This window comes from Bos taurus, chromosome 13 (assembly GCF_002263795.3).
Source record: "Bos taurus isolate L1 Dominette 01449 registration number 42190680 breed Hereford chromosome 13, ARS-UCD2.0, whole genome shotgun sequence".
Taxonomy (NCBI): domain Eukaryota; kingdom Metazoa; phylum Chordata; class Mammalia; order Artiodactyla; family Bovidae; genus Bos; species Bos taurus.
In genome coordinates, this window is record NC_037340.1 from 41151133 (window position 1) to 41163335 (window position 12203).

Genomic DNA, 12203 nt, shown 5'->3' on the forward strand with positions numbered 1-12203 from the left:
GGAAAAAAAATCTTAAATTTTGGCAACTCTGGATTTTCAGTAGTGATCCCTTCTCCTCTTTGGGGGCTTGTTGCTATTGCTGGTTTTGTTAGTTTATGTGTTTAATGGTTTGTCTGAACTAATTCTACAAAATCTACTTTCTCCAAAGTGTGTTGCCTGGAGGTCACTGCTCAGCTGCCCCTGCCCCCATTGCCTTGTTTTTATTTTTAATCCTGGATTCCAAGAAGTCACCGATGGCTCAGCATAACTTAATGTTCAGCCAGTGACTGGCCAGATTGTAAGTTCTTTGTCCTTTGCTGGTAGATCTGTGTGTAGCTTAGGGAGTGATTTCAAGCCTATACCACGTTCAGCCAGATGCTAGTAGTTCTCATGTGCCCAATCTCATTTTGTAATTAAAAAAAAAAGTAGAAAACATCACTATAAAAATAAATATAAAATATAAACATGAATTGAGAAGTTTCTCACAATATGGAAATTTGTTGCCCCACAATTTATCCAAAAATACAACTATGAAACTCAACGCATTGATTTTGCCAGGAGACTGTTGTTCTGAAAATTAAGAGGGTGTGACAGAGACTGTATCTTTAAAATAACAGAGGCAGGAATTGATGTGAGTTGTCCAACTAAGTTTATAATTATTACAATGAGACTCTAATCAAAAGCGTTCTGACACGCAAGCCACATGAGTTTCTGGCAGCTTAGTTTGTTCTAGGGTAGTAGGCAGGCTTCATTCTTTTTTGAAAGTCCTGTCATTCAATTCTACTTCCTATGGAAATGAATTTCCCACCACTCCACTCTACACAGAATTTTTTCCTTTTCCTTTCCATCCAGTTCACCCCTGAGTATTTTAGAGTTTTTGAGCAGTCTCCGAAATGGGGCTACCCTTTGTCCTTTGACCTTCCAGCTGGTACAGCAGGTTGTGCTGGACAGAGGGCTCCATTGGTAACTATAAACCCTGGGCTGTATGGCTCTGCTCCTGACACTGAAGACAGAGAAATTAAGGACAGAACTTGAATCTTTCCCTCAGAGTCTGCTTTTGGGTTGATGAGATTTATCTCACATGCAGGGAATTTTTCAAAGAGCTGTCAGAAGCTCCAGGGGCTGAGCCATCCTTGGGGAAGGGTCTTCGCTATGGGACAGCTCTCCACATAGGATACCGGCCCCTGGTTTTGGGACTTTGTGGTTTGTTAAGGCTTTTATTTTTCTTGGAGAAACTAGATTTCATGTTACTTTTTGAGTTGCCTTTACTCCTCATCTTGGAGCTGTCTTCGTGTAAAATAGGGGAGAGTCTCCTCTGCATCTGGGGCTTCCCTCATGGCTCAGATGGTAAAGAATCTGTCTGCAGTGTTGAGAGACGTGGGTTCGATCCCTGGTCCAGGAAGATCTCTTGAAGAGGGGAATGGCAACCTACTCCGGTATCCTTGCCCGAAGAATCCCATGGACAGAGGAGTCTGGTGAGCTACAGTCCATGGAGTCGCAAAGTGTTGGACATGACTGAGTGACTAACACACAAACACACACACACACATGCACATGCACACACATACACACGTACACAACTCTCTGCATCTGACTGCAGTTGGCTTCACCATGAGCTCTGGTGGTCCATCTGTCAACACCGGCCATTGCTTTGCTGGCTGAGGACTCCAAGCCCTGCGAGGTCCTCGGCCTTCAGTGTCTGTACAAGGCCGGGAAATGAGGCTTACTGTTCCCGGGGGCCCATCCGCTTCCCTGTCCTCTAAATTTTCCCCTAACTCTGGCTTTAGTTTTCAACAAACCTTAGCTGGTAGCCAAGAAAAATACTTTTAAGAACGCCCCTTCAAGACTGAAAGGGACAAGAATCATAAATTTTAAAATAATTATAACGAAGCAGGAAGTCTAATCTTCTGCCCTTGTCTCCGCCTGCCACCTGCACAGGGCCTCTGAGGGTGCCCTCCGTTGCCCCCAGAAGGACATTCCCGGGGCTTGGGCACACGGCATGTGCAGAGGAGGAAAAAATTCTGGCTTTGACTTGAGACCTCTCACTCAAACCTGAGAGGAAAATCTGTGCAGGAGTCTTGGTTCCCCCAAAGGAGAGAAAATGAGAAGGCACTTCCTATCCATTAAAGTATCCAAAACATCGCCGCGGGAAAGTTAAGCTGGTCCAGATGCTAAGTGCGTTAAGTAAAGAAGCTCAGAAACCTTGTAGACTGCCAGAAAAATGTTAGGGTCATACTTCATCTTGGCCGTTTCCAGCTGGTTCTGAGAGCAGGAACAAACTTGCTTGTAAAGATCGAGAGCTAAACTTGGGCCCTGGGAGTCTGGCCCTTTCTCCTCCTTCTGTTCACACAAGGAACATTCTGGAAAAGATATGAGTGGAAATCAAAGAGGTCCAGAGTGCCTCCTCCAGAAGGGAGAGACTTACACCTGGAGGAAGCAGCCTGCTGTCCAGAGACAGCCACCCTTCCAGGTTCCACGTGCCGCCCTGGAAGACAAAAAGCCAAGGAAGCAATAAATCAGTGCAAAGAAGTTTGCTACTTTAAGAAAAATAAAGATCTCAAATATCAACAAATGCATAAGTAATAGCAGAGGCTATTTCTTGCTCCATCAACATTGTAAATAAATTACATGTTAATACCCTGGCCAGTATCATTGACAAAGCACCATATATATACAGGCTGTTTTTGTGCTTAGTTATGTAACTGCATTGCGTGCCATACAGTTGTGTAGCAAGAAAAAAAAAAATACTGAAACAAGCTGGAGGTACACTGGAAAAGTATGTGATTGTAAGCAGGCTGTGAGACGCTGTCTCCCAAGCAAGAGTCTGAACTGTGAGGATGGGTCTAGGTAACCTGTTCCCTTCAAGAGTGTTTTAAAGAAAGTTTAATGCAAAGGCCTGGTGGCTCAGATGGTAATGAATCTGCCTGCAGTGCAGTCGACCCGAGTTTGATCCCTCAGTTGGGAAGATCACTGGAGAAAGGAATGGCAACCCTCTCCAATATTCTTGCCTGGAGAATTCCACGGACAGAGGAGCCTGGTGGGCTACCGTCCATGGGGTTGCAAAGAATTGGACACAACTGAGTGACTAACACTTTCACTTTTCATAATACAAAGGAGTCCCAAGTGAAATAAAACAAACAAACAAACAAACAAACAAAAAACAACAAAAAACAACAAAAAAACACTCCTCACCATTTGCTTACATTAAGACATACTAAGTGGCACTTCCCTGGTGGTCCAGTGGTTAAGAATCTGCCTGCCAGTGCAGAAAGCATGGGTTCTCTCCCTGATCTGGGAAGATTCCACATGTTGTGGAGCAACCAAGCCCATGTGTCACAGCTACTGAAGCTCTTGCACCCGACAGTCTGTCTCTGCAGCAAGAGAAGCCCATGCACGGCAACTAGAGAGCAGCCCCCACTCGCCACAAGTAGAGAAAGCCTACAGGCAGCAGTGAAAACCCAGCACAGCCAAAACTAGATAAAAAATAAAAGATGACTTACTAGGCTATTTATATAGATTGATTTCATTCTCAAGAAATAATCCCTTTAATAATAATGTCATTCTGTTGAATCTACAGGAAGTAGGCTGTGGCTAGAAGCTTTAATTTTTTGTTTTCCTTTGGAAACAAGGGGGATGTTCAGATTGTGTTCTCCTTTCCAGAAAATGTAACTTTGCATTCTTCTTCTTCTCAGGAGAATATTTCTTTCCTTTCCTTTTGAATTTTTTTTAAAGATAGGTAGAGTAGCGTGTGAATGAGTGGGTGAGGTCACTGCAGACAATCTCATGACGACGTGGTAGGATCCTCGGATTATAAAAGGGACCCGTTTTCCTTGTGGCAAGCTGTTTTCATCCTCCTGATGAATGCTTTTCATCAGAAGAAACAACAACCTTGGATTCCTGCCTTAATTGAATTGGTGCTCATGGTGGACTGGATCATGTTCAAAGACAGCAAGATTAGATACTCATTTGTACTTGGATTTTCAAGTGGAGCTTTCTGAGTTCTCTCTGTTCAGTATTCACTACAGTTGAGTGGATTTGGAGGGAGGAAATCTGTATTGTATTTGTGCAAAATTACAAAATATTAGTGGTCTAGATCTGCTGTTATACTCATACGCTTTCCCTAATTTTTTTTTTATTACCCTTCACATAACTGGAAGGCAAGACAGCTTTCCAATTACAGGGGCCACTGAGAAACACAAACGGCCACTAAGCACCAGCGGGTCCGCACTTCCTGCCATTCCAGTCATCACGCTGCTGTTCAGAAAAGCGCCCACCACTTACTGACGACCACAGATCCCAGGGAAGGGACCAGGGTGTCTGAACCTACTGGCCCGTATGGGGAAGTGAGCCTATGTGGTGAAAATGAGAAAACAAAAAGTATTCATGGTTGAATCTATTGGCCACATTGTTAAGGTCAAAAATCTAACCACCTAGGGCCAGATTCAATAAAAATCTGTCTGGCTGTTATGCCAAGCCATGCAGGCCTGGAAAAATCAATTTTGTCGAACTTGTAAAGTCTTTGCCGGTCAAGGCACAGTCAGAATTCCCCTCTGTTCTTCCTCTCAGATCTGGCTTTGGGGATGCTGGGAGGACCTGGGGTGGCTGGGGGCTAGCGGCTCCGTGCCGGTTCTAGGAGATGCTCAGGGAAGAGAAAAGGGGAGAGCACGTGACTGTTGCCCATCGTCACACTGTACGTGCACATGCCTAGTATGATCAAGCCTTGTTCATTCATTTTCCCATGTATTCATCGGACACTTGGGGGCTACTCCCGAAGCCAAGTGCTTAGCTCTAGGCTGGGACTATCAAAATGAAAACACATGGCCTGTGTGCCCGACAAGGCCACATGGTAATGTAGAGTCATGAGGATTCTTTAAAGGGATGCCGAGGACCCAGAGGAGCATCAAAAAAGAGGGTTCTCAGTAAGTCTGGAGGGTAACAACCTGTTCGGAAGTGTATCTCCCAGGAGGGCACAAGTGAGACCAGCCTTGAGGTTTGGATATGGAACAGTGGCCTGGGTAAGGTTGAGCATCTTTGACTGAGAGCATCGGGGACAATAGTGTGGAGTGTGTGTGTGCTCTGAGCTGTGTTTGGATCCATGGGATTGAGGCCCAGCACCCCTGGCAGGTCAACAGACTCTTTCTTGGCACTTTTTTCTCCTTCCTTGTCTGGCTCCCCAGGTCACTCTCTCCAGAGTCCTGGGATCATGCCTCTAAGCAACTTCTTGTGTCCAAGTCCTTGCTACAGGGTCACTTTTCATTCAACCTAAGACACAGCATTTCCTACTCTGGGGTCTTGCCGACACACATGGCCGTGCCATCCTCCCCGTTTTCCTGTATCAAATGTACTGGAGTTTGTGGGCATGGGAGGCATATGGTAGAAACAGGTGTCGCGGATGCAGATTAAACTCTGTTTCAGGGCAACGCTGCCTCTGATGGCAGCACACCTGCTCAGCAGAACCCCTGGAGGGAGGACAGTTTGCATGGATTTTTAAGACCTGTTCCTGCTGTGGAGGGGTGTGGTGGTGGGTGAGGGAGTGAGAATTTGAGCCAGTCAACATCCAGGTGTGGGGCAGGGAGGACAGGTGTGTGTGTGTGTGTGTGTGTGTGTGTGTGTAGGGTTTCCCGCAGTGGAAAATAAGAGGACATTTCAGACTCAGAGTGAAGTCAAAACGCACAATAAGCTCAGAGTGACGTGTGCCAGTTCAGAAGCCCGTGTGGTCAGCCTCTCAGACTGAGTGAGTCTCCAGTAGGGACTGCAAAAGCAGCTTCCTGTGCTGCAAACGCAAGGCCAGGCAGGGGCCAGGGCCAGCTCCATGGTCTCCCATTCAGAAACGGGGACCCTCGTCCTCCACGGCAGCCCTGTCCCTTGGGTCCTGGGCTGGCTCCCCTTAGAGGCAGCAGGACCATATTCACGTTTCCCGTCTGGGAGGTTGGTACCAGGACAGACCCCACCCCTGTGAGCAGAAGCTGCCTGCTGGTGGAAAGTCTCGGTCCCCTTGCCACCAAGCGGACAACTGGGCTCCATTAATTTGCCACAGAGGCGTAGGCCGGTAACTCACCACGAAGCCAGCAGAGCAGAGAAAATATTTGCCCAAAGATTAACAGGGGAGCCCCTCTGGATTTCCAAAGTGCGGGGCCTGACAAGCTCCAGGCTTTAAACACCTCGGGCCAGACAGGGGAACCACAGGCCAGGCCCATCTATGTGTGTGTCCCTGGCCACACCAGCACCTGGAGGTTCTATGCAGGCGAGGCCTCTGATCACTGAGGATTCTGCTTTGTTAGCAGCGGAACAGACTCTTGCTGCTGCCATGGAAACTGGGCAGGGCCTTGATGAGATGATCCCAGAGGCTGCTCTGCTGACTGAGTCATTGGTCAGCTCTATTGTTCCTGGGGACTCTCGGTGTCTAACTGTGGAAAAACAGAGATTTTCTGCTTCTGGGGAGCCCCCAGGAGACAGTTCCCAAAAGTCCTGACAAGTGCAAAGTGTCTTTCAAGCCTGCTTCCTTTCTTCTGTATTACTTTGTTATTATTTTTTAATTCTAAAAACTTTTTGGAATGAAATATTAAATCCCATAGTACTTTACAATTGTCAAAATCTCACACACGTGATTTCATATAATCCTATAATAAACTTTTTTTTCATCCCCTACTCCTATATTGCCCTGCCCTCCTTCCCTGTCCCCATTAGTAACCACTAGTTTGTTCTCCAGATCCTGAGTCTGCTTCTTTTTTGTTTTATTCACCAGTTTGTTGTATTTTTTAGATTCCACAGATAAGCGATATCATACAGTATTTGTCTTTCTCTGGCTTATTTCACTTAGCATAAGTTCACCCATGCTGCTTCAAATGGCAATATTTCATCCAATTTATGGCTAGGTAGTATTCCGCTCCATACATATGTACCACAGTTTCTTTATCTGTTCATCTGTTGATGGACACTTAGGTTGCTTCCGTGTGTTATGTTAGTTGCTCAGTTGTGCCTGATTCTTTGCAATCCCTTGAACTCTAGCCCGCCATGGTCCTCTGTCCATCAGGATTCTCCAGGCAAGAATACTAGAGTGGGTGACCATTTCCTGCTCCAGGGGCTCTTTCCCACCCAGGAATTGAAGCTGGATCTCCTGCATTGCAGGTAGATTCTTTACAGGCTGAGCAGCCAGGGAAGCCCTAGGTTGCTTCCATACTCTAACAATTATAAATAATGCTGCTGTGAACACTGGGGTGTATATATCTTTTTGAATTAGTGTTTGTTTTTTTTTTTTCCAGATACCTAGCCAAGATTGGAATTGTTGGCTTTCAAATTTTGAAAATTGAGGTAGATTTTACATATGTTTATGTTAGCGTAATACAGTATTCTGAATTTCTTGCTATAAGACAGGAGTGCACTGGGTTGTTTTGCATTTTCATGTCCTTGGCACCTGACCTTGCACCTTCAGTGTCTCCAACATGAGGAGAAAAGGAGGGAATGATGTCCCTGACCAAAGGCAGGAATTGGGCAATTTTACCTGGTTCTGCAACTAAGTGGCTCTGTAAACTTGACACAGTCATCAAAGCCCTATTGTTTTCCTTTTCTTCATCTTCTGAAGATGGGTAGAGGGTGGGGAGGCGGGTACAGTGTTTGAATGATGACTTCTAAAGCTTCTGTGCTGCTTACAGCAGGATTGATTTTCCACATTCTGATCAGACTTCCTAAACATGTCCTCATCAACTGATTATTGGAAGGGAACCTACAAGTGTATTGAAGAATATGAGATCTCAGAGGAATGACATCATTAGGTAACACCTCCCCTCGGGTCTTCCTTGAAGACACTGACAAGCTGGGAGCCAGAAGGGCAATGGTGAGTAACTTAAAACACCTGATCACTGGCTGAAACAGAGGACAGGGCTGCTTTCTGCAGGATCGACTTTGAGTATATGGTTTTAGCGGCTGGGAGGAGAAGCTGGTCCAGGAAATGAGAAAACATAACTTCTTGCATAATTTTAATTTTGATATAATTTTGACATATGTAAAGTATCCAAGCCATATTTTTTCAACTGAACATTTGAGAATAAGTTAAAGATGACTTCATGATGTCCTTTTCCTCCAGGTACTTCAGGAGACCGTTCCTAAGAACCAGGCGCATGTATCCCCTTACATAACCAAAGTACCATGACCAGAATTGGGAGATTCAGCGTTGATATGACACTATTGTTTGGTTTATAACTCAGCTTTGGATGACTAACTGCTAATGTCTGGCATAGCAGTTTCAGTCTCTTGGTCCAGAGGCCACACAGGACATTTATTTAGTTATGTCTCTTGAATTTCATTTAATCAGGAACAATTCCTCACCATTTTCTGGCTTCCCGACTGTGATATTTTTGAAGGGTCCTGGCTGGATATTGAGTGACTGTCTCTCAGCTTCAAGAGTTAAATTCAGGTTATGCACTTTAGGCAAAAATACCCGCTAAGGTAACGGTGCATCCGACCAGGAGAGATGCAGAGTTGGTGTATTCCGTGTTAGGGGCGATCATTTCATCACTCTGTTAAGGTGGTTACTATTTTTGTAAATAGGATCCATGAATTAAATATACTGGTTCAGACCTGGTCCTTCTGATGAACTTCAGCAGAAGAAACGCAGCCTCATGCAACAGCGCCACCTGCTGATAGAAAGGAAGCATTTGTTAGAATTCAAGTCCCTAGATAACGGCTTATATTTTGATGCCTTCCAAACGTTTGTGGTGATGGTGGTGGTTCTTTAGTCGCTCAGTTGTGTCCTACTCTTTTATGACCCCATGGACTGTAGCCCCCGCCCCCCCCCAGGCTCCTCTGTCCATGGGATTGCCCAGGCGAGAATACTGGAGTGGGTTGCGATTTCCTTCTCCTGGGAATCTTCCCACCACAGGATTGAACCTGTGTTTCCTGCCTTGGCAGGCAGATTCTTTACCACTGAGCCCCAAGGGAAGCCTCTTCCAAATGCTGCTTAAGATTAAATCTAACCTTTTCAGAGATATAGTTACATAGTGGAGCTTGGGCTGAAGCATTGAGGGAAATTGTAGGGAAACACTGAGTGGAAGCTGATAATAACAGGAACTTTCATGTGTTGGGATCTAGGGAAGTCATTCTGTCTTATACACGAGTTAACTTGAATTGTATGCAACTACAATAGCCTGTTTTTGGTCCGTCAAAAACATACATTGCACATTTGCTTAAATTAGTAGAGAAAAGCATGCATTGGCCAAAAGTAAAGAGCATCCAAAAATAAAGATGAAACGCCTGCCTTCCTGGGACTCCCGTGCTGCTCCACCTTTGAGGATAAGACTCCCTTCCCAAGTGAAAGATCATGCTGACTTGCTGTGCAGGTGTATCTTTTTCCTCGAAATAGATCCCTGACTTGTCTGATGCTTTTTGGTTCTGCCAAGATATAAAGCCATGCTGGAAACTGTGCTTCTCCAGAGCAGTGCCTCAGAGTCATCTGGGAAGTGGGCTCGTGGGCTAGTCCTCGGTTTGGCTCAAATAAAACTTTTCTAAGGCTTCCCTGGTGGGGCAGTGGTCAAGAATCCTTCTGTCAGTTCAGGGGACACAGGTTCGATCCCTGGTCCGGGAAGATCCCACATGCCAAGCAGCACCGTGCGCCACAATTGCTGAAGGCTGAGGGCCCTAGAGCCTGTGCTCCACAAGAAGAGAAGCAAGCACAGTGAGAAGCCCGTGGACCACAGCTAAAGAGTAAACCTCCCCCTCCCCCGAACCACTGCAACGAGAGTTCAGTTTCTCAGTCACAGGAGCTCAGTTCCTCAGAGCCCCACACACCCTCCGAATCATGGAAGGCTCCAGGCCTGCGGTCCCCTGCTCCCCACCAGGTACCATCTGAGAATACCCTGGGCAGGTGGGGGAGGGTACCCGGCTCTCACTGGTCCTGCTACAGCCACCCAACACTGACTCTCACCGCTTACTCTCCTCTCTTCCTTATGACATAGTTCCTTGTAAACTTTAACTTGGTCCAGCATTTGCCTCATTGCTTGTCTGGAAATAATAAGAACTGTTTGCTTCGCTCTATAATTTGAGAGAAAGCCTGGCATTCCCCTCCCACCATGAAAAACACTCTGGAATGATCCCTGTCATCTTCCAATCGAGCTGGAAGACTAGCTATTTCCTTCAAAGAGATTTTTGATCTTCTCTCTGCTAATCAGAAGTCTGAACCTGAAAAATCATACCAGATCAAGGGGACGGTGCAGGTCCATTGGGCTTTCTGTTTCACCACCTGTTTCTGCAGTATTCCTTCAAGTGTTGGAGGACATGAGAGCAACTGATGACATTCGTGTTTGAACTGAGTTATTTTTCTCTTGTTGTTGGCCATTCTTCACTTATCAGAGCTCAAACTTGGTCTGGAAGTGGAGGGGAGAAGGGAAAGAGGAGAAGGGGATTTTGGTTCTGGAGTTAAGAGTTGGAAGAGTTAACAGTGAATTTGGATGCCCAAACTGAGAATATCTGAGATGATCACGTGGAGACTGTGCTCAGGCGTGTCCAACTCTCTGCAACCCCGTGGACGTAACCCACCAGGATCCTCTGTCCCTGGGATTTCCCGGGCAAGGATACTGGAGTTGGTTGCCATTTCCTTCTCCAGGGGATCTTCCCAACCCAAGGACTGAACCTGTGTCTCTGATGTCTCTTGCATTGCAGGAGGATTCTTTACCCACTGAGCCACCCGAAAAGCTGTGAGCCATCAGGGAAGCTGGTCAGGGTGACAATCATCTAGATCTTCATTAATTATATCTACTGTCTAGATAGATGGAGGGGTCAGATGAATGCTTAGACTGCAGCTGGGATTCCAGGCACTGCGTTTACTGTGAACAAATACACACAGGAACCCAACACAGCAGAGATAACGTCATGCCCAAGAGGAAGGATTGGGAGTACAGGAAGCACTGGGCTTGGAAAAGAGTCAAGATAAAGGAGACCTGGGTTCAATCCCTGGGTGGAGAAGATCCCCTGGAAAAGGGTAAGGCTACCCACTCCAGTATTCTGGCCTGGAGAATTTCATGGGGTCGCAAAGAATCGGACACGACTGAGCAACTTTCACTAAAGGGGGCAAGATGGCCGTGCACAACTATTTTCAAGTCTTACACAGAGAGTCTGAACTCAAGTCTCTTTGACTCAGGCATATAACTAACAGTAGTGAAGATGAAGTTTCAGAGGTGTAAGTGCTACCTTATTATGAAAAATAAAACACATTTCTAGCAGCTGGGTATGTCCAAGGATGATTGGGATGCTTTAAGGGGTAGAGCTGCAGAAAAGATATGTGCAACCAGGTCATGTGACCTTAGTACCCCTTTTACGCTGAGATCTGTAATTTAAAGACCCTTTAGCATTTAATCTATGGCTTGACCCCTAATCCATGGTCAACTTTTTAATCTTTAAATTCTGAACAAATAAATGAATAAAAATAAATTGTTTTGATTTTTTCATCCAAACACAAGTCCAAGGTCATGCAATTGACATTAGATTCATTTATTCTAAAAATTATGTAACACATGAAAAAAATGTATTTATAAACAAAGTGAAAATCTTTTAAGGTCAACTCTTTGTGAAAAGAATTTGGCACTATGTAAAGACTGAATTTCTATTAAATGCTTAAACTTAATTACTGTATGAACAAGTTTAATTATTCCTAAAAAAATTCTCTACTTCATAAATTATTTAACAGTCATAAAGTGTGGCTCTCTGAATTAGCACTTTGTAGCTCCTGAAGAAATCCCGAAGGGGAAAATACATAATTCATTTGTTTTGTACTATTTTGGCTGCTACTAGGTTGAATCTTATGAAATTATTTGACCATTTTTTAATTAAAAATTTTATTTAAAAAGTACAGATTCATGTGAAGTTGTGACAAATGGCACAGAAAGAGCTTGTGGATGCCTTACCCAGTTTCTCCCAATGGTAACATCTTGCAAAGCTACAGTACATTTTTGATGTGCAAAATGGCAATTTTATGGGATTCAACCTAATATGTTATAGATGGATGCCAAAAACCACAAGTTTGACTGGATTAGGTTATGTGGATCTATCCCAAATTTGTAAAGCATTCAAGTAACATTGACAACATTGAAACCTGGGCCATGACAGTGGTAATGCATGTGGGTTTGGTTGTGGGAGAGGAGGGGTTTCCTGGGAGACTCTTGCAGCAGGAGAACAGGGCTGATGGCTGGATTTTAAGAAATGCTGCAGAAGGATCAAGGAAATAAGCCTGGAGA

General features: G+C 45.1%; 1 long non-coding RNA gene across 1 annotated transcript; it reads right to left on the reverse strand.

Moving 5' to 3' along the window:
* Positions 1–611: 611 nt before the first annotated feature.
* Positions 612–6317, reverse strand: LOC132346903 (uncharacterized). The gene is made up of 2 exons (XR_009496891.1): positions 6038–6317; positions 612–2464 (listed from the first exon to the last, which is right to left on the reverse strand). It is a non-coding gene; the product is annotated as an uncharacterized lncRNA (long non-coding RNA).
* Between the last annotated feature and the right edge of the window lie 5886 nt (positions 6318–12203).